The 19874-nt window shown below is 46.1% G+C and overlaps 2 long non-coding RNA genes across 25 annotated transcripts in view; one reads left to right on the top strand and one right to left on the bottom strand.

Annotated features, from left to right (window-relative positions):
* Nucleotides 1-246: 246 nt before the first annotated feature.
* LOC103350379 (uncharacterized) overlaps nucleotides 247-19874 on the top strand; it is a 547263-nt gene continuing 527635 nt past the window's right edge. For 20 of the 24 annotated variants that reach the window (XR_011388263.1, XR_011388261.1, XR_011388264.1 and 17 more), the window contains exon 1: nucleotides 994-2791. This is a non-coding gene — a long non-coding RNA (uncharacterized lncRNA). The other 4 variants (XR_011388272.1, XR_011388268.1, XR_011388267.1 and 1 more) reach the window with 2 other exon arrangements.
* LOC138849414 (uncharacterized) lies at nucleotides 8735-12870 on the bottom strand. The gene is made up of 2 exons (XR_011388276.1): nucleotides 12750-12870; nucleotides 8735-9392 (listed from the first exon to the last, which is right to left on the bottom strand). It is a non-coding gene; the product is annotated as an uncharacterized lncRNA (long non-coding RNA).

Below are 19874 nucleotides of genomic sequence, written 5' to 3'. Positions count from 1 at the left end.
AAACCACCTAGAAGATGAAATAAGCCTTTTCTTTACCACAGAAGCTCCTCTCAGATAATTTTAAGTAACAAAAAGTAGACTAATAGTTCAAAATATTGTCAAAATTAAAATTCAGAGACAAGTATTAATTGTAAGTAAGAAATTAAGATTTTGTTGCTGCATGTCCAACAAGAAATCATATCATTTACTATTCTCTGTGAAATGATAAGATTAGGTTGATGAAATAGAAAAAAGTATCCTGGAGAGTCGTCTGTAGGAAATAAAGAATTGTAGTTGAATATGACACAAAATGAATGGTGCTGAGAATAAATTAAAATAGGGTCATTAGTCTCCTTGAAGGGTGTCCTTCTATAAGCCAATTTTCAGTAATACAGAATTACATTCATTTTCAGGGCTCCAGCCAAAGTTCTCAGATCTATCCATCACAGTTAGCTACAGTGGAACTGAGAATTGTGCATGAACATAATACTAAAATGCTACTTATTTTGAGTTTTAAAAAATTCAATTTATAGAAAGATCATGGGAACTAATTCTAGTTGGAGTGTGGAAGTGAGTATTATAAAAGCTTGAATGTACCTGTCCACTTTTCATTGCTATGACAAGGTGTTTGGCAGCCTGAAAGTCCCCAATTGGGTAACCATCTAGTGAGGACCCCTGGCTACGTCACATAGTGGTGGATGACGTCATAGCAGGATCTTGTGTGAGAGGGAGAGGTCACATGGCAAGACAGGAAACAAGAGAGTTGCAAGGCCATGCTCGTGTGTTTATAGCAATTCACTATCATGGGAACTAATTAGGGCTCCAGGAGACCTTAATCCCTCTAAGGGCAGTACTTCCAGCGACCTAACCAGTTTGCCCTATGCCCCTTCTCTTAAAGGTTCTCCAACTTCACACCAAGGACCAAGCCTGCAGCGTGTGAATCCTTTGGGGACAAACCACATCTGATAATAAGTGAAACTGAGATACAAGAAGAGGCAGAAGGAAAGGTAAGTGGAAGTTAATAAATATTATCTGAGGTTTGAAAATAAAGAAATAAAGAAGTAAATATTTGATTAAATCAAGAAGCCACTGGAAAAAGTGTTATACAAGGATACTCCAGGTAGAGGTACACATGCAAATAGGAAATTTAAAAATCTGTGGGATAGAGGATGTTCAAAATGATTCCAGGGAGAATGAGAGCAACGAATTGTTTCCTTTCGCATCAGCTTCTTCTCCTTGGTTCAGAACTTATTTTTTTGTGTTTAAGAACCAGTATCCAAAAGGCTTATTTCTGGAGCTCTCATTGCCAAGGTCAGAAATGGTGTAGGCAAAGCTCCTGTCTTCCACCATTTCTACCACACTCACTCCCCCACCCCAGCCCAGAGAACTCTGTGTGAGCAGTCGGTCTTGCCGAACAGCATCTAGGGCCCTTCCTGAGACGTTGTTCACATTGGCCACGGGCCCTCCATAATCAGTATTCTACACAGATTGTATCTCTTTAGAGCACATAGCACATGGCTTGAAGGAGGTGACTTCTGGACTGACTCTCAGCCTTGTAGTTGCTGAGCTATTGTGGTTGGAATGCTGTGTCCCTCCCTAATTCGTGTCTTGATATCTAAACCCCAATGCAGTAATTTTAAGACCTTTGGAAGTGATTAGGTTGTGAGGCCAGAGTCCTCATGAATGGGGTCAGTGCTTCCATAAATGAGGCTTGAAGGAATTGGTTTAGCCCTCCTGCCAGGTGAAGATGCAGAAGAAAGTCGGTGTGTGTGAGGAACAGGCTTTACCAGACACCAGCTCTGCTAGAGCTTTGATCCGGGCTTCCAGCATCCAGAACTAGGAGCAGTACATTCTGTGCTTATAACTTTCCAATTTTTTTCATATCAGCCTGAATGGACTAAGACACCCAACAAATTTGAAAGAAGGCCAAGATGAATCAGAACACTAGATACTCTAAAAGAGACCAAATTATCTTTTAAACTAATATTACGAAAGAAATATTATGAAATATCACTTGACTTACGCTTTTTGGAGGATGGAGTAGACTTACGTCCCTCTATTCCTCCCAATATCTACAAGTGAAAATACGGCACATTTTGTGTCAAACAAACATAAGAAAATCCTGGAAGGTGGAGAGGAGGTAGATCAACTAGGGATCCCAGGGCCTAAAGCATAACATGGTTGAAAGTTCCCTGGGTTTTAATTCGCCTCACATAGACAGAAGTTGGGGCCAAACAAGAAGGTAACCTAGAAACATCAGTGGGCTCAGATTAAACAATCTTCAATGAAAGTCTTTTCTTCCTTTAGCTGTAGGACCAGGAAAGAGGCAGCCTAGCAAGATAGAACACTTTTAGATAATTGCTGTACTCCATCCAAAAGCCACAGCAAAAAACTGAGCAGGGGCTGAATGGACAGCCCAGACTTTCAGACATGCTAGGATGCAACGAGGCACCCCAACATGTCTGCCCTGTAGGGTCATGGGAGACCACATAAGTGAGGCCCTGGGCTTCCACTCATGTGGTGATGATGGTATCCTTCCCTGCTGGAAGGGGCTTGAGAGCCTGGTGAAGAGTCAGGACTGTCACCACTGGAAACAAGTAATGAGAACACCACATTGTGATGTCAGTGGAGACCACATGGGGAACTAGAATGCTTAGACTATGGGTCCTGCCCAGGAGTGACAGGAGCTCCCCTGTCGGCTCCCAGCAGGTGCTGTTAGAGAACCTGGGCTTCTGCCTTCACTCGGCCGCAAGGCGTGATGCTTCTTTTCCTCCCACAGTCAGAGAAACCTATCTGAAGCAGAAGATTTAAGGTTTGAGTCTAAGTAGAAAATGTCCTCCTCCCTCCCTCCCTCCCTCCCTCCCTCCCTCCCTCCCTCCCTTCCTTCCTTCCTTCCTTCCTTCCTTCCTTCCTTCCTTTTTGTTTATTTGAAAGTTAGAGTTACAGAGTGTGAGAGGAAGAGAGAGAAGGCGGGGGGAGATATCACTCTTCCAGCTGTTGGTTCATTCACCAAATGGTCTCAAAGGCCAGGGCTGGTCCAGGCTGAAGCCAGGAGCCAGGAGCTTCTTCTAGGTCTCCCACGTAGGTGCAGGGGCCCAAGGACTTGGACCATCCTCTGCTGCTTTCCCAGGCATGTTAGTAGGGAGCCGGATTAGAAGGGGAACAGCCGGGACTGAACTGGTGTCCGTGTGGGATGTCGGCATCACAGGAAACACTTTATCCACTGTGCCACAATGTCAGCCGCAATGTCCAGATTTCAATCAAAAATCACTTCTCAAACCAGAATCAGGAAGACCTCAAACTGAACAACAACAAAAATGACAATCAATAGATGTAAAAATCAAGACCACAGAGATGTTAGAGTTATCTGACAAATATTTCAAAGAAGCCATGACAGAACACGCCAGTGACCAGTTATGAACACAGCTGAGACAAGTCAGAAATTCAGAAAGGCTCAGCAAAAGCAATGGAGTGTCTCAGAGAGCAAACAGAAGATACAATGAAAAGGCAAATGGAAATTTTAGAAGTGTAAATATAAAACAGAAATGAAAAATTCTGAGGGTGGGTTTAATGGCAGAATGAAGTAGAGAGCAAATGTAATCAGTGTAAACTGAAAGATGGAATAATATAAATTACCCAATATGATTAACAGAGAGAAACTCAATAAATAAAGAATAACACCTCAGGGAGCCTCTGGGGTCATAACAAAAGTCCTAACGTTTGTGTCCCTGAGGACCTGGAAAGAGGACTGCTCTGAAAACAAACTTCCCAAGTCTCGAGAAGTTGAGAAAACCTCAATCTGTTTTAACTAAGACATTCACATCAAGACATACAACAGTTAAATTTCCAAAAGCTTTAAAATATTCCAAAAATATAAAATTTCCAAAAATATATATAAAATATAAAAACTAAGAGAATTCATGAAAGCAGCGGGAGAAAAATGGCACGATGCTGATAAGGAAAAATAATTTGAATTTCAGATTTTTCATCAGGAAATCATAGAGACCAGGAGAAGGTGCTATAATATTTTTTCATGTGCTGAGAGAAAAGAACAGTCACCCCATAATTCCATATCCAGTGAAAATTTTCTTTAAGAATTAAGGGAAAAATCGAACTCCCAGAAGAAGGAAAACTAAAGAGCTAGTCACTCGAAGATATACTGTAAATATGGCTAATAAAATCCCATAAAATTAAAGGAAGTGGTCAATGTAGGAACACTGGAACACTAGGAAAGATAAGTCAAAATATGGGTAAAATATAAAAGGCTTTCCTTCCTCTCTTGTGTTTTCTAATTACATTTGATGCTTCAAGCAGAAAGTAAACACTTTTTGATGTGGTAAGTAAATAAATAGGAAATATTTAAGAAAATTATAAATGGAGAGGGTAAAGGGAAGTACATTTCCTATTAATTAGAACCAATTAAAATAATGATACTAGTTAACTGTGGTAGATCATGTATATATAATGTAATATCTAGAGTAATCAGAAAATTATGAAAAGAGATGGCCTCAAAAATGCTACAAACAAGTCAAAATGGAATTCTACAAATGTTTCAGGAATCTACAGGAAGTATTAAAAAAAGAGAATAAACATAAAAAATAAAATGGCAGATTTAAGCTCTACATTAATCATTTATTTTAAATATTTATTTATTTGAAAGAGTTACAGAGAGAGGTAGAGACAGAGAGGTCTCTCATGCGCTGGTTCACTCCCCAGATGGCCACAACTGGCTGGAGCTGCGCCGATCCAAAGCCAGGAGCCAGGAGCTTTTTCCATGTCTCCCACATGGGTGCAGGGGCCCAAGGACTTGGGCCATCTTCCACTGCATTCCCAGGCCACAGCAGAGGCTGGATTGGAAGAGGAGCAGCCAGAACGAGAATTGGCGCCCATATGGGATACCGGCCAAGGTGTTAACCTGCTGCACCACAGTGCCAGCCCCTATGTTAATGATTATATGAAATGTAAATTGTCTAAATATACCAATTGAAAGAAATTGATGGAGTGGATTGAAAAATATGACTCAGCAATATACTGTCTACAAGAAACTTACTTCAAATATGATATAGGAAGGCTGAAGGTAAAAGGATGGAGAAAGCTGATGTAAACAAAGGAAAGCATGACTGACTATATTAATATATGATAAAGTAGACTTTAGAACATATAAACAACAGAGGGGACATTATATAATATAAAAGTAACTACATAAAGAATCTCAAACGAATATATGCTAAATATACATTATATATGTCTCAAATGAATAAGTGCTAAATATACATTATATATGTATGTCATAGACATATAGTATAATCCGTAATTATAATTGGAGACTTTAAACCTCTTATCAGTAATTGACAGGACATACAGAAAATCATCGAAGATGAAAAGAACTCAATATTATTTATCAACCCACATAATTGAATTGACATTTATAGAACACTCCACCCAACAGTTACAGAATAAACATTCTTTTCAAGTACCCACAGCGCATGTACCAATGTAGGCCACATCCTAAGCTATAAGACAATCAAACATTTTAAAACAATTGAAATTATATAGAATATGTTCTCTAGCAGCAATGGAATCAAATGAAAGATCATTTACAGTAAGATAATAGGAAATACTTGGAGATTAAACAACACATTTCTAGATAATCCTTGGGCCAAAGAAATACCAGAGAGATTAAAAAATGCATTAAACAGAATAAAAATGCAATTGCAGTGCATCAAACTTTCTGAGACATAGCTAAAGCAGTGCTTAGAGGGAAATGTAAAGCATTAACTGCATATATTTAAAAAATGAATATAGATGGCAAATATTCACATGAAAGGATGTTCAGTCTCATTAGCTATTAGAGAAATGCCAATCAAAACTACAATGAAATGCCACTAGACAGCTATCAGAATGGCTAACAGAAAGCAGGGCCACACCAGACCCTGAAAAGGATGCAGAGAAACCCTATCACTTATTCGTTACTGGGTGAGGATATAAAGTATAAAATGGTCCCACCCCCTTGGAAAACTATTAGGCAGTTTCTTTTTCTTTCTTTCTTTCTTTTTTAGATTTTATTTATTTATTTGAAAAGTAAAGTTACAGACAGAGAGGAGAGACAAGAGAAAAAGATCTTCCATCTGCCGGTTCACTACCCAAATGGCCACGGCAACCAGAGCTGAGCTTATCCAAAGCCAGGAGCTTCTTCTGGGTCTTCTATGCAGTTATAGTGGCCCAACCACTTGGACCATCTTCCACTGCTTTCCAGGCCACAGCACAGAGCTGGATCTGAAGAGGAGCAGCCGGGACATGAACCCCATATGGGATTGTGGTGCAGCAGACGGGGCTTAGCCCACTATGCCACAGTGCCGGTCCCTAGGCAATTTCTTAAAAAATGGTACTACCACAAGACCCAACAGTAGCACACCCAGGCATTTATCCTAGAGAAATAATAATTGTGTTCACACAGAACCTTTACATGAATGTTTATAGAACTGTTATTCATAATAGTAAAAAACTAGAAATGATCCAAATGTTCTTCAATGGAAGAATGACTATCTGGTTTATAGTATACTACTCAGCAATAAGAAAAAATCAGAAACTATTGGTCAATGCAACAACCTGGACGAACCTCCAGAGGGTTATGCAGATATGCAGAGTGAAGGCAAACCATTCCCCAAAGGCTGTGTACTTCATTATTCCATTTATGTAATATCCTCTAGATGATTCTAGAAATTCTAGACTTGAACAGCAGATGATTGGTTGTGAGGAGTTACAGTGGGATTTCAGATTCAAGGGAGTTGGATGTGGGGGCAAGGGTGACCTGAGGAATTCTAGTCTTGATTGCAATGCTTCCTGCCTTGGCTCTATCAATGTTAACATCTTGTGATGCTGTTCTGTGGTGTGTAAGGGTTTATCACTGGGAGAAATTAGAATTTCACTAGGGAAAATTGGGTAAAAGGTGAATGGACTTTTTCTGTGTTATTTCTTACAAATGCATGTAAACCTATAACAACCTCAGAATAGAAAACGCAATGAAAAGTCCTTCAGCAAAAGTAATATTGTATAGGGGTGAGCATTTCCATGGCAATGAAGACAGTGCTTGGGCACCTGCATCCCATATCTGAGTGCCTGGATTCAAGTCCCAGCTCTGCTCCCAGTTCATCTTCCTGCTAACGTGTACCCTGGAGGCAGCAGGTGATGGCTTAAGTGCTTGCGTTCTCACCACCCTGTGGGAGGCCCAGATTGAGTTTCTGGCTCCTGGCTTTTGCCTGACATATTCCTAGATGTTGCAGGGATTTGGAGAGTGAACCAACAAATGAGAGATTTCTCTATCTCTTGTCTCTTGTCTCTACCTCTCTGTCCCTCAAAAATAAATAAATAAATAATACATAAATAAATGAATTCCAAAAAAGTAATTAGCTATGGAAGGCACACAGGCTCAAATGTCGTGATTCAAACAAGTTAATTTCTTGTTCATGTAACAGGTCCAGGAAGATGCTAAAAAAAGACAGGTGATTTTCTCCACATGATAATTTAGGGACGCAGGTTCTTCTGTCTTGTAGCTCCAACATCCACTAGGGCCTTCCGCAAGTGGTTGAGCCTGGGCTATTGTACCTAGGGCCTTGCTGGTGAAAGGAGGAAGAGGGCGTGGGAGTGGCCCAGCGTCCCTGAAAAGTCTTGACTGAGAAGTGGTTTGCATTTTGGGATTCATTCTGTGGCTAACATGGCAGCCTCCAGCCCCAAGAAGGTGTGGGGAAATGAAGTCTATTGCAAGAGCAGCTTCTGAGGTGAATGGTGGTCGGGGTGAACACACTTTAGTAATGGGTTTCTGCTTGTAAAGTAAAAACATCCAGGAAATTTGGAAGTATATAAATGAGGAAAACGAATGCCCTGGCTTTCTTGTTTTATTCTCCTTATCCCCAGGTAATGGTGTGCAGTGCTTCTTTCTAGACTTTTCCTAGATATCTACATGTGCAATCCTAGATGACCAGTCCCCACAGAGAGACTCACCAAAGTGAGCACACGCTTGACCTTGCATGGTAAACCTTCTCTTTTCACTTACCAACTTTTTTTTTTTTTTTTTATTGTTCTCTCCCTCCCTCCTCCACTTCCACACCCCTCTCCGTCCCTGCACACACATACACACACACAGTTTTTCATTTTTAAAAAAACTCCTGCAGTGCTGCTGACATGTGGTGGAGCGGTTAAGACTCTGCTTGGACAGCCCACATTCCTTGTCTAAGTACCTGAGTTCGAGTCCTGGTTCTGCTTCTTATTCCAGCTTCCTACTACTGTGCAGCCTTGGAGTAAGTGATGGCTCAAGTACCACCCATGTGGGAGACCCAGCCTGAGTTTCTGGTTCCTGGCTTTGATCTGGCTCAGCCCTGGCTGTTGCAGGCAGTTGAAAGTGAGCTAGCAGATGGAAATTGTCCGTCTGTCTCTGTCTTGCTCTGTGTTTCTCTGTCCCTGTCTTTGAAATAATAGATAAATAGCCTCATATTTTGTAACACAGAGGCACCACTGCATTGTTTGTTTATATTATTATAGAACCATTCCATCTTGCCCCATATATATACTATTTCCAATTTTATGCTATTATAAGTAGCACTTGTTAACTTTGGGCAAAAAGCTGTTTCTGTGTTTAATATTTTTCCATTTATGAGATTCAGAAATAGAATTCCTGGGTCTAAGACCACTGCATTTAAGTCTTGCAAGTTTCCTTTTTTTTTTAATGCCTCTTTTTTTGAATGCTTCCATACATGCCTTTTTGTTTTAAAGATTTCTTTATTTATTTGAAAGAGTTACACAGAGATAGAAGGAGAGGCAGAGAGAGAGAGAGAGAGAGAGAGAGAGAGAGGTCATTGCTTCTCGGCCTTTTGGCTAAGATCAAGTGTGGAGAGAGAGGTCTTCCATCTGCTGGTTCACCTCCCAGTTGCTGCAGTGGCTGGAGCTGTGCCGATCCGAAGCCAGGAGCCAGGAGCTTCTTCCGGGTCTCCCACGCGGGTGCAGGGCCCCAAGGACTTGGGCCATCTTCCACTGCTTTCCCAGGCCATAGCAGAGAGCTGGATCAGAAGTGGAGCAGCCAGAATTTGAACTGGCGCACGTTTGGGATGCAGGCACTGCAGGTGGCGGCTTTACTCGCTACGCCATAGCACCAGTCCTGCTTCCATACATTTCTGGTCAACAAAGTTTTCCTCTCAAAGGTTGACCAGATTTATTGAGTTCAAAAAGCTAAATTTTATTTCTGGATCTGGTTTGAATTTTATTGTTATTCTTCTTGGTGTTTACGATTCTCACATAGTAAGTATGTGGAAAAACAGGCCTAAGACCCTATCTCATTCTTGAAAAATTGCAGTTTCTCTTTCCCAGGCGATTTTCCAATGAAAGGCATGTCCATGGCCAGTCTTCTCAGACGCTGTTCTCTGTAGGGGAGAAGGCAGGGGTGGCTGAGGTCATTCATACACACAGTCCATGTTTCTCAACTTAGCAAAGCTGCCAGGAACTTGACCATTCCTTCCTGGTGACCACTCCCCTCTGAATTTGCAGCTCCTGATGCTGGATCTGTCTCTCAGCTCCACCAGTAATCCTGCTGTGGTCCTTCTCATTGCTCTTCTCTGAGAAACTTGTACTTTTTTTTTCTCCTTTATATCCCTGACTTATGGCCTTTCTGTCTTTGTAAAGGCTGTAAAAACATCCTAAGCATTCCTTTTCTGTGGTATTTTATTTCAGTCTCAGAAGGTTTCCCTGGGTTCTGCCCTGCACCTCAGCGATTTTGCCAGCTTCCTCTCTTCTCTTCTGTGTCCTGCCTGTTCCCCTGTGTGCCTTACGCTTGCCTGCTTCTATTTTACCATGAGAGGGCAGCAGGGGCAGGGCCCTGGGAGCCGCCGGTGGGAGATGGCAGAGGTCTGGGTTGGCATAAGGGGCTGATGGATAACTGTTGAGCAGGCAGTGTGTCTATACAAGCAGCATGCAATTTGACACTTGGATGTCCTGGTCAAACCTTTGTGTGCAGGTTTATGTGCACGTGCTCACCAGTGTGCCTACTTGTGTTAGATAACACCCAAGAGAAGCGGGTAAAGGAACCAGGAAAACAACCTTTGGACAGCTGAAAGAAAGAAAAGTATCAGGGACTTTAGACAAGTTCAGGAGAAGCATGGAGGAGTCCTCCGAAGAAAAGTTTTCAGCGTGTTAAGGACGCTCTCCTTACATAAAAAGGTGGTGAGGACAGAAGCTGGACTGTGTGGAAGTAAGGAGTAATGAGTAACGGGTTGACACTCGTGTTCTGGGTTCTGAAGGCCTGTGTTCGGGGGCCACTCTCACCACCTCCTCACTACTTGACACTGGACAGTCGTCTTGACTCTGTGAGCCAGGGGCCACCCTTGCCGGCCTTGTTGTGAAGGTTAAATGAGACAATGCTTGTGCGTTGTTCAGGGTTTGAAAGAAGCCCAGCTGCTGTTGGTAATGTACAGACGTTTTGGTAAGGGTTTGACTCTAAATTGGTGGTGGGGTCTGTGCTGGGTTGTGGTTTCTTCATCTAGCTTGGGCCTAAAGTAGCATCAGGTTAGCCAGGATAGTTGTTGGCAAGATCTGTGGGTGTGGCTTAAAGCAAACACCAAATGGAACCTGCCAGGATGGCCTGGAACCCACGTCTGTCCACCTGCACACTTGGTACTGTGGCTGCCATGCAGAGGAAGATGGAGTCCTTCACCAGGACATCACAGGGGCACGTGGAGAAGCTGGAGGAGGAGACAGAGCAGGGGCCACAGGAGCTGCTGGGACCCCTGTGCGTGAGCTGCACAGCACCTGTGCCTCCCACTGACCTTTAGCGCGCAAGGCATTTCCACTTCTCACATCTCACACAAGGCTTCCCTTGCAGCCTACACGCACGTGGAACCTTCAGGGAAAGGAACCCTGGGAGAGTTTTCCCAGCTTCACTGTGATATCCTAGAGCAAAGCCCACAGTGCCAAGATGAGAGAGAGATGCAAATGAAAAGACATGATTGTGTGAAAGTGGATAGTGCAGTGACTGGCAGAGAGAAGGCTCCAAACGCTTCAGTGCTGTCCCCCAAGAGAGGCATTATCCCATTAAAGTAGTTAAAACCTGGGCACTTAGTGGGTGGCACTAAATGTTAGCGGCTTTTTTCTCTCTAAGTAATGAGGACAAAGAGGCAGAGGGTCCTTCGTCTGAGAAAGCCAGCCACAGGATGCAGGGAGATGGCCCCCAAGGGTCCACTGGTGGACAGCTCTCTGCTGCTTCCTGTCAAGCTGGCAGGGTGGGCCTCTGTCCTCCTGCAGCTGCTGCCCAGGGCACTGCGCCCTTCGCTGGGCACAGAGCCCCTCCTTGGTCCCTGTCGAGCTCTACCTTCCTCCTGAGGAGAGGCTCACTGTTGCCCTAGGAACTTGGTCCCAAACAGGAGCTTCATGTTTCCCACGACAGGTGTCATAACTGCATCTTTGCAGTTCTGGCTTATTTGCTTGGGCTGATCTCCCTGACTCGGACTCTTCACCCTAGGAAGGCCTGCCTCAGTACACGCACCCTACCCCCAAGTCCCGAAACACTCCCAGCCATGTTAGGAGGGCAGTGGGCTGCCTGCTGCAAGAAGCCACACTGTGCTCCCCAGGGAGTCTGTGCTGACACGCTGTGCACTCCCATGAAATTCTGATCTTCACATACAAACCAAAAGTGTACACATAAGGGGTGAAGAATCTTTAACAAGCCCTCTGATTTATCCCCTCCATGCCTCAGTTTATTTGTGTGGAAGATAAGGATGTCAGCCACCTTCCTCAAAAGGATATTCTGAGCTTTCACATAGAAGACTTGACATTTATTAACTAGGGTCATAGGAAAGCCCTGATTTAATCTCTGGAAGAATGCTTTGAGTGCTGCAGACATAGGGACCATATAAGCATAAAGAATTTTGCCCATAGCTCTTGAAGGAGGCAGTGGTCTGTCAACAGGAGTGTGGGCCAATCCCTAGTCCCCTGTGCTCCGCACTGGTGTCCAGGCAAGCAGAGGATCAAGGATGGACTCAGCACCTCCTATGCTGGCTTGTTAAATGTTCATATACTCGGCAAAGGATTTCTGGAAATATTTACCATTCAAGAGGATACAGTCTTCTTGGTCTGAAGCTTATAGTAGGGCAACAGCATCTTGATAGGGTACTACTACTCTTGGGGTCAACAGCAAGCCACTTGGGACCTTCCCTATACCACAGACTGCACCATAGCATAAACATCTCCCTGAAGTCTCTCAACAGTCTTTCCTGCTGGGCATTATTATCTTGGGGGCGCAGAAAGGTTAAGTAATTTGTTCAGGGCCATAAGCTGGCAAGGAATTAGATCAGAATTTGAACTTAGGTTGTGTGCTTTAAAAAACAAAATTCTATGCTCTGCTCCCTGTATTATCAAACACTAAGAGTTGCCTCCACAGGTTCAGTGTTTGGCATTTTACTGTGTATGTTCTTTTCTGTGATCCAGTGGTAATGTAAATAAAATGAAGATGAAAGGATGATATAATTTATAGATATAATTTAGAGTACACAATTAGATTCAAAAGAGCCTTAGACTTATATAAGAGCCAATAATGTTGTCACTGTTCCCGTGTACTTATGAAACCGATTATACTCCTTGGAAGAAAGATTGTGTAAGAAGGAAACTGATAGTAGCTGACTTGGTGTGGAAGGAAGGCCAAATGCATTCAGGGCTGGGACTCTCCTGGGAACTGAAGAATACAAAGGTTAAGGAGGAATCAGAAACATTATTTTAAAAAAGGCACTTACTGTGCAGTAAATTCATGGAGCTTCAGGCCATCCTGTGTCTGCTGTTTGGTCAGGGCCATGCTTCCTGTTTCTCCAAGAGTGTGCAGTCCCCAAGAGGCCCCCACTGGGCCTCGTCTGTGTGTGCTAGAAAGGGGGCTGTCCAGAAGTTGCCTGTTTGCTGTAGTTGTCCAAGCCTCAAACCAGAAACCCAACAAGAATCACTTTGTGTTCAGCATGAGAGGAAGGCAGTCCAATAAGCCTGCACTGCACCCACACCACCAGTCAGCCGAGGTGATGGACTAGTGAGTCGTTGGAGGTAGGTGTTAAAATGATGACGTGAACGTGGAGCAGGGAGACTCCCACTGGCTCGCCAAGTCGTGCTATGAGAGTGTGTGAGAAGTGTCCTGAGAAGCTGAAGGTGGACGTGGGTGTGCCAAGGCAGGTGCTGGGGCGAGGGACTTGCGGGAACAACCCTTGGAGCTCTTCCAATTCATTGTTCTCCAAAGAGGGTTTTGTAGGAGTTAAAGATGGCATTTGTATGATTTATCATTCTGACTGTCATCTGCATGCTTTGGGAGTAGTAGATTTTGTCAAAAGGGAGATCCCAGGTCCTGTTGAAATTTTGGAGGGGTTGAGTATATACGCAAAGTGAAGAGAGGAGCCCCAATGTGCTGCTGGAGCGAATGAGGGGAATTTGGAGCTCAGAGGGGCAGGGAGGTGGTAGCAAGCTAAGTGCTAGGGCTCCTCCCGGGACCTCCTTGCTGTCACGGTCAGGTCAAGTCTTCCAGACACAGCGCTTGATTTATGGGAGTGGATATCTTATAAATCATGGTAGAACCCTGAGTTCCGGAGTTCTGCCTCCATCCTGAGGTAGTGCAGTCAGAAGCAGCTTGCAAGGGCATGGGAACAGGGGAGGGCTCAGAGCGCAAGTCTCGGAAATTCTAGCGAATGCGAGAGAATCCGTGGACTTTCTGAGGCTATGGACATGAGACTGCAGGTAACGCTCCCTAGAGTTCAAGGGATGAAAAGGCTGCAGCTGGTTCCTCTATGTTCACTATGTATTCAGTTTAATCCCCAAACCAATCATCATCCCGTTACTATACGTAGAGAAATGTGCTGAGTGCTAGCAAAGTATTCAGCCACGTGGGCCACAAATGGGTGTTGCTGACATTGAGAAAAAGACTTCTTCCTTCCTCAGACTGTCTGTAATCTAGTAAGAGGGAGGGACAGGCAGCAGCCAGATTGCAAAACAGAACAAGATAGGAAGTGCTGGCAGGAGGCAGAGGCTTGAGAGCAAGTGATTATCATGGGCTGTGGGTTCAGAGAGGACTCCTCTCAACACACATGGCACGCATTTATGGAGATATGATTCTCAAGTGCCTAGCAGGTGCCCTAACTGACGCTCAGCCTTTCTGTCTAATTGTCTGAGCAACTCCAGGGGGTGGGCACTGTTTGCTGCACGGGTCACAGCTGAGGAAATGGGCTGTGACTTTCATGCAGCTCCTGAGTGTTGAGCCAGACTAGATCCCTCCTCACCTGAGCTCTGCAGCTCACCCCTGCTCCGAATCACGACGCTGTAGTTTGCGAGAATGCCTGGGTGAGAGGCTTACAGGTCCTGATTTAGAGTGCCGGTTTCTCATTTAATTGAAGACCTGGACTTATTCAATATACTTTACTTTTTCTTTTTTTTATTATTTTTTTCTTAGGTCTTCCTTTTCTGTTGGTTCACCCCCCCCCCCCAATGGCTGCTGCGGCTGGTGCACCGCGCTGATCCGAAGCCAGGAGCCAGGTGCTTCCTCCTGGTCTCCCATGTGGATGCAGGGCCCAAGGACTTGGGCCATCCTCCACTGCACTCCTTGGCCAAAGGAGAGAGCTCGACAGGAAGAGGAGCGACCGGGACAGAATCCGGCACCCTGACCGGGACTAGAACCCAGTGTGCCGGTGCTGCAGGCGGAGGATTAGCCTAGTGAGCTGCAGCACTGGCCAATACATTTTACTTTTCACACCACTCATAATTTAAGACTTAGAAGTGATAAAATGCAAATGCTTCCTCCTGATGCCTGACCCGACCTGTGCTGTCTGTAAAAGCAAGGGAAATGAGTAGGGGAGATGCACAGAGGGGTCTTGGCGGGGGCAGCCCTGTCAGTAGGTACTGTTCAAGTTGTTTCTGCAAAGGTGGCGACGGGTCTGTAACATCACACCCTCACCTTGTGACTGGGCCAGGCCTGTGGTTCCCTGCCAAGGACCAGGGCGTAATCAGGTCTCCGGTCCAGGTCTGGAATCTGATCTCTATCTTGGTGTCTTTGCTGATGGACCTAACCTCCTAGAGGCAGAGGGCATGGTCATCTTGAACCACTCCCCGCGTGTGCTAAGAGGTGGGGGAGCCTGCTGCCAAGGGCAGTGCCGGCTAGGGATGTTTCTGACCAGGCCGATACTCTGTGGCACTTCCAGCTTGTCCAGTTTCCTTGGGCTTCCTGCTCCAAGGCAATCAAGCCTAACATTTTGAAGTTTAGCATCTATTCACTGGAAGAAACTAAAAAAAACACCCCCACCAGTGAAACACGAAGGGAACACTGCCAACTAAGTGGTTCTGGCAGGGCCCTGCAGTTTCAGGGGAGCTGAGCTTGGGCTGGGGCCTGCAGAATAGGTGCCACTGCCCAGGCTAGGCGGCATCTACAGCCCTGGGGTGGCCACCGGCGGGCTTTGTGCAGGGCGGTCACAGCATGCACAGCGGTGATTCTGCCTTTGAGGGCGACTCCAGGAAGAACCACCGCCAAAAAAGGCTTTGCAGCGATGGAGGAGCTGTGAGCACACGGTGCCAGCGAGACGCTGCCAAGCAGGCTGGCTGACCCTGCCGCCCCGCCATGCACCTCTCGTTGTTGCCCTATATGGCCGCGGGCTCGGCCCAGTGACTGGTCTCCCTCATTTCCTGCCTGCCTCTCTCTCTGGCTTCTGAGAGTGCCTCCTCTTCTTTTCAGCTGTCTCAAAGCGAACTCTTTTTTCACTCCAACCTCAGGTAGAGCCCCTAAAGATGTTAGGTTTCACTCACATTGCACGATGTGCCATAAACCTCTTCGGTTTCTTCCTACCTTACCGCCCTAGCGAGTTAAGTCTCCTTGTTCTCTGCAATGTGATCTTGATTAGACATCATTTTCTCTCACGTGTTATCAATGACTCATGGCTGCGTAATGACTGATCTGTCTCGAAATATAAAGTGTACTTGGGAAGCAAATTGTAGACAGCCCAGAGTGGAAATGCTCGTTATCTAACCATCTCCTTATCATCTGATAAGAACCCCCCTGTGAGCCTGCGAGCTGGCCTGCAACTCCTTATCACACAAAGCTGCAAGCCACTGGGACCAAAATCCACCCTTCTTGTCCAGCAGGCATGGGACTGGGGAGGAGCAAAAAAATTTCTTTTTTTTTTTTTCTCTTTATCCCCTGATGCTATGAAATGTGTAAGACTTGAGGAAGAGGCTATTTCCTTAAGGAGGCTGGATTATTTCTGAGTTGTCATAAGGTCTGTGGTGGAAGTAGTGATGGCGACAGTGGGGGAGGAAAGGGTTAAAAGAGAGAGGACCACGGAGATGCCTTCCACCCAGGACAGGCAAGGTGATTTTGCTTCTCGTAAAAAACAGGCAGGGAATAGCTTTGAAATCAACCGGCTGAATCCGAGGACAAACCACTGCTTACGTCTTCATCAGGGTTCAGTATGAATCCCATCTGTGAATGAGTGGTGTGTGTGCGTGTGTGTGTGTGTGTGCACGCACGCACGCGCGCTCATGCTGCAGCTCTACCTCAGTATGGGGTCCAGGTGGCCTGGGGCGGTGCAGTCTTGATGTACTTTTGGTCACACTGAGGAAACTCTCCCCACTCTTCTCTCTCATCCTCGAGAGGCGAGAAGTCATTGCTTTCTTATGTTGGTCACACGTTACTGTCCTGCTGTTGGCGTTTTCCCGTTTTCTTTGGTTGGCCTTTTCTGCGTTTTGGGAGACCTGTCTTTGTTCCTAACCTGTTCATCTTTCGCAGCCGTCTTCATGCACAGCCATGGGGCTCTGGGCTCAGTTCAGTTTCTCCCATCGTCTCTCTGCCTTCCCAGCTGACAGTGTGATGCTGTCTACTTCCCATCAGTGCTGTAACCAAAGGCTACGAACTTAGTGGCTTAAGCAATGCAGATTTAGTTGCTGACAGTTGTGGAGATCAGAAGTCCCACATGGCTTTCCCTGGGGTGGGGCACGAGGGGTTTTTCTCCAGGGTTCCAGGAGACGCAGCCTCTTCAGCTGAACTAGAGCCCTGCAGGGAGGAGGCTCCGCCCTTCTAAGCAGTCAGCTTGGTGTCCATCTCTTGTTGCTGTGGCTGGTCCACTGAGGTTGCACCCTCTAAGTGAGGGCTCTGGGAGTATCGCTTCCCCAGCAGACACAGAGCCCTCCCTAAGGGTTCTGAGAGATAACAGCCTGCTTGGTCTCGCTCCAGTGCCTGGTGCTGCCCTCTCCTACCCTGCTGGGTGCCCCGTCTGCACCCTCACTTGAGTCCCGCTCTGCTTCCTAACAGAATCATTGCCCCCCCCCCCCGCCCCACTTCTCTTTCTGCTGAGCACGCGATACTGCTCAGATGGTTGACTCTCCTCTGAGTATGACAAATGTTTCCCGAACGCGCCCAGATTTATTTCCAGCATGGGCTCAGCGGGGTCTGCCTTGCACTGCTTCATTACACTGAATTTTATGGTTTTAATATCACATGTTTTCAAGAGTCATAAACTACCTTGCTAGTGTTGAAGGTTTCAGCTTTCCCCACTGTGACCGCAGAGAGATCAAGCAATGGTGGTAGCGCTGGGGACACCCAGCTTACTGCTTGGGTCTCTATACACATTGTGTGTATGATAGGGATGTGGCCCAAATCGCAAATCTTTGTTCTTCTGGCCGTGGAGATGTTTGTGTATTTGCTTCCATTTTGCTTTTTGTCATTCCATGAAAAATCAATTCTGGGGTCTTCATCTTCGGTATTGGTGTAGAAGGGATAAGGCTGTATGTGGATAGATTCTTATCTGGACCGGCCATTTCTCCAGTGATATGAATATGAACTCTGCTTGGAATGAGATGTGGCATAAAGGAGTACGTGCCCCCCCATCCATCCCCAGGACCCTGCCTCCGCCCAACCTCATCCCCTCTTCCTTATCAGCTCCTCTCATCTGTCAGCACCCAGTCTTCCTCTGGGATGCTAATATTGCTCAAATAGTCAACACTCCAAAGTGAAGGGAGCGTGCTGTTGTCAACATCTGAGCTCAAAAGTCAAAAACGTTACATTGTTGCCACCAAGTATATCTCCTCCTCACCTCCACAAAATTCCCTCCCTCATAGTCTATAACTTCCAGTGAAACTAAAGTGCTTCTCGTGTTGGGAAACAGAAACAGAAAGGGCTCAGAAGCTGCCTTGTTTCGGCCAGCGCTGTGGTGCAGTGGGTTAAATCTCCATGTGCAGTGCCTGCATCGTGTAAGGGCACCGGTTCAGGTCCTGGCTGCTCCATTTCCTATCTAGATCCCTGCTAATGGCCTGGGAAAGCAGTGGAAGTGCTTGGGCCCCTTTACTCACTACTACTGGAAGAAGCTCCTGCCTCTTGGCTTTGGATCAGCCCAGTTCTGGCCTTTGCATCCATTTGGGAAGTGAACCAGCTGGTAGAAGACTTCACTCTTTGCCTCTCCCTCTCCCTCTCTGTAACTTCCCCTTTCAAATAATAAATCTAAAAAAAATAAGCTGGCTTGTCACTTCCAATCTGCAATTTTTATTTTGGAAACTGAGGCCCTTGATAAGCCTGAGAGCTTTGGTCTTGGGTGGAGCCTGCTCCTAAGGGCAGCGGTGGAGCGCCAGCGTGCTCTTGCAGGTCGCGGCACCCTTTCACCTGCGCACTCATGACACGCTTTCTGCATTCCTTGTGCGGTTCCAGTTTCCCCCAGTGGCTTCCAACAAGTATCTGTTGATTTTGCTGCAAAAATGATAATCGTGTGTCCTAGTCCTTTTTATGCTAATCTAACAGAGTACCACCCACTAGGGAATTTACAACAAAGATAAGTTTATCGGTTCATGGTTCTGGAGGCTGAGAATTCCAGTATCAAGGTGATGGCTTCTACTGTGGCCCTTCTTGCTATTGTTTCATGGAGGAGGGGGGAAGGGCAAGGAGAGGACACAGCGTGAGAACATGGTAACAGTGTTAAGCCAGGCATGAGAGCCCTCATGACCCAGTTACCTCCCATCTGGCTCTTCCTTCCAACACCACTGCATTGGGTATCAGTTTCCTACATAGGAGCTTTGGGGGACACACTCAAGCCAAAGTACTCTGTAATGGCCACAGAAAAAGCCACGTCTTGAAATGGGAAGTCTTGAATCCGAGTCTTCACCGTGTCCAGATTTAGGTACTCTGAGACATGGCCACGTCTCGTCTGTTCACTATGTCGTGTTATGCTCACCAGTCTTTTTTTTTTTTTTTTTTTTTTTATTTTTGACAGGCAGAGTGGACAGTGAGAGAGAGAGACAGAGAGAAAGGTCTTCCTTTGCCGTTGGTTCACCCTCCAATGGCCGCCGCGGCTGGCGCGCTGCGGCCGGTGCACCGCGCTGATCCGATGGCAGGAGCCAGGAGCCAGGTGCTTTTCCTGGTCTCCCATGGGGTGCAGGGCCCAAGCACCTGGGCCATCCTCCACTGCACTCCCTGGCCACAGCAGAGGGCTGGCCTGGAAGAGGGGCAACCGGGACAGAATCCGGCGCCCCGACCGGGACTAGAACCCGGTGTGCCGGCGCCGCTAGGCGGAGGATTAGCCTATTGAGCCACGGCGCCGGCCTATGCTCACCAGTCTTGTAGGTGGTACACACTGCAGCTGTGATATGGTGCCCCCCAGATGAGGCCCTAATTGCCTTTTTAAAAAAGATTTTACTTATTTGACAGGTAGAGTTACAGACAGTGAGAGAAAGAGACAGAAAGGTCTTCCTTCTGTTGTTCACTCCCCCAAATGGCTGCAACAGCTGGAGCTGCACCGATCCAAAGCCAGGAGCCAGGTGCTTCTTCCTGGTCTCCCATGTGGGTGCAGGGGCCCAAGCACTTGGGCCATCCTCCACTGCTTTCCCAGGCCACAGCAGAGAGCTGGAATGGAAGAGGAGCA

The sequence above is a fragment of the Oryctolagus cuniculus genome, chromosome 4 (genome assembly GCF_964237555.1).
Source record: "Oryctolagus cuniculus chromosome 4, mOryCun1.1, whole genome shotgun sequence".
Classification (NCBI taxonomy): domain Eukaryota; kingdom Metazoa; phylum Chordata; class Mammalia; order Lagomorpha; family Leporidae; genus Oryctolagus; species Oryctolagus cuniculus.
This window is presented reverse-complemented; position numbering and strand designations above follow the sequence as displayed.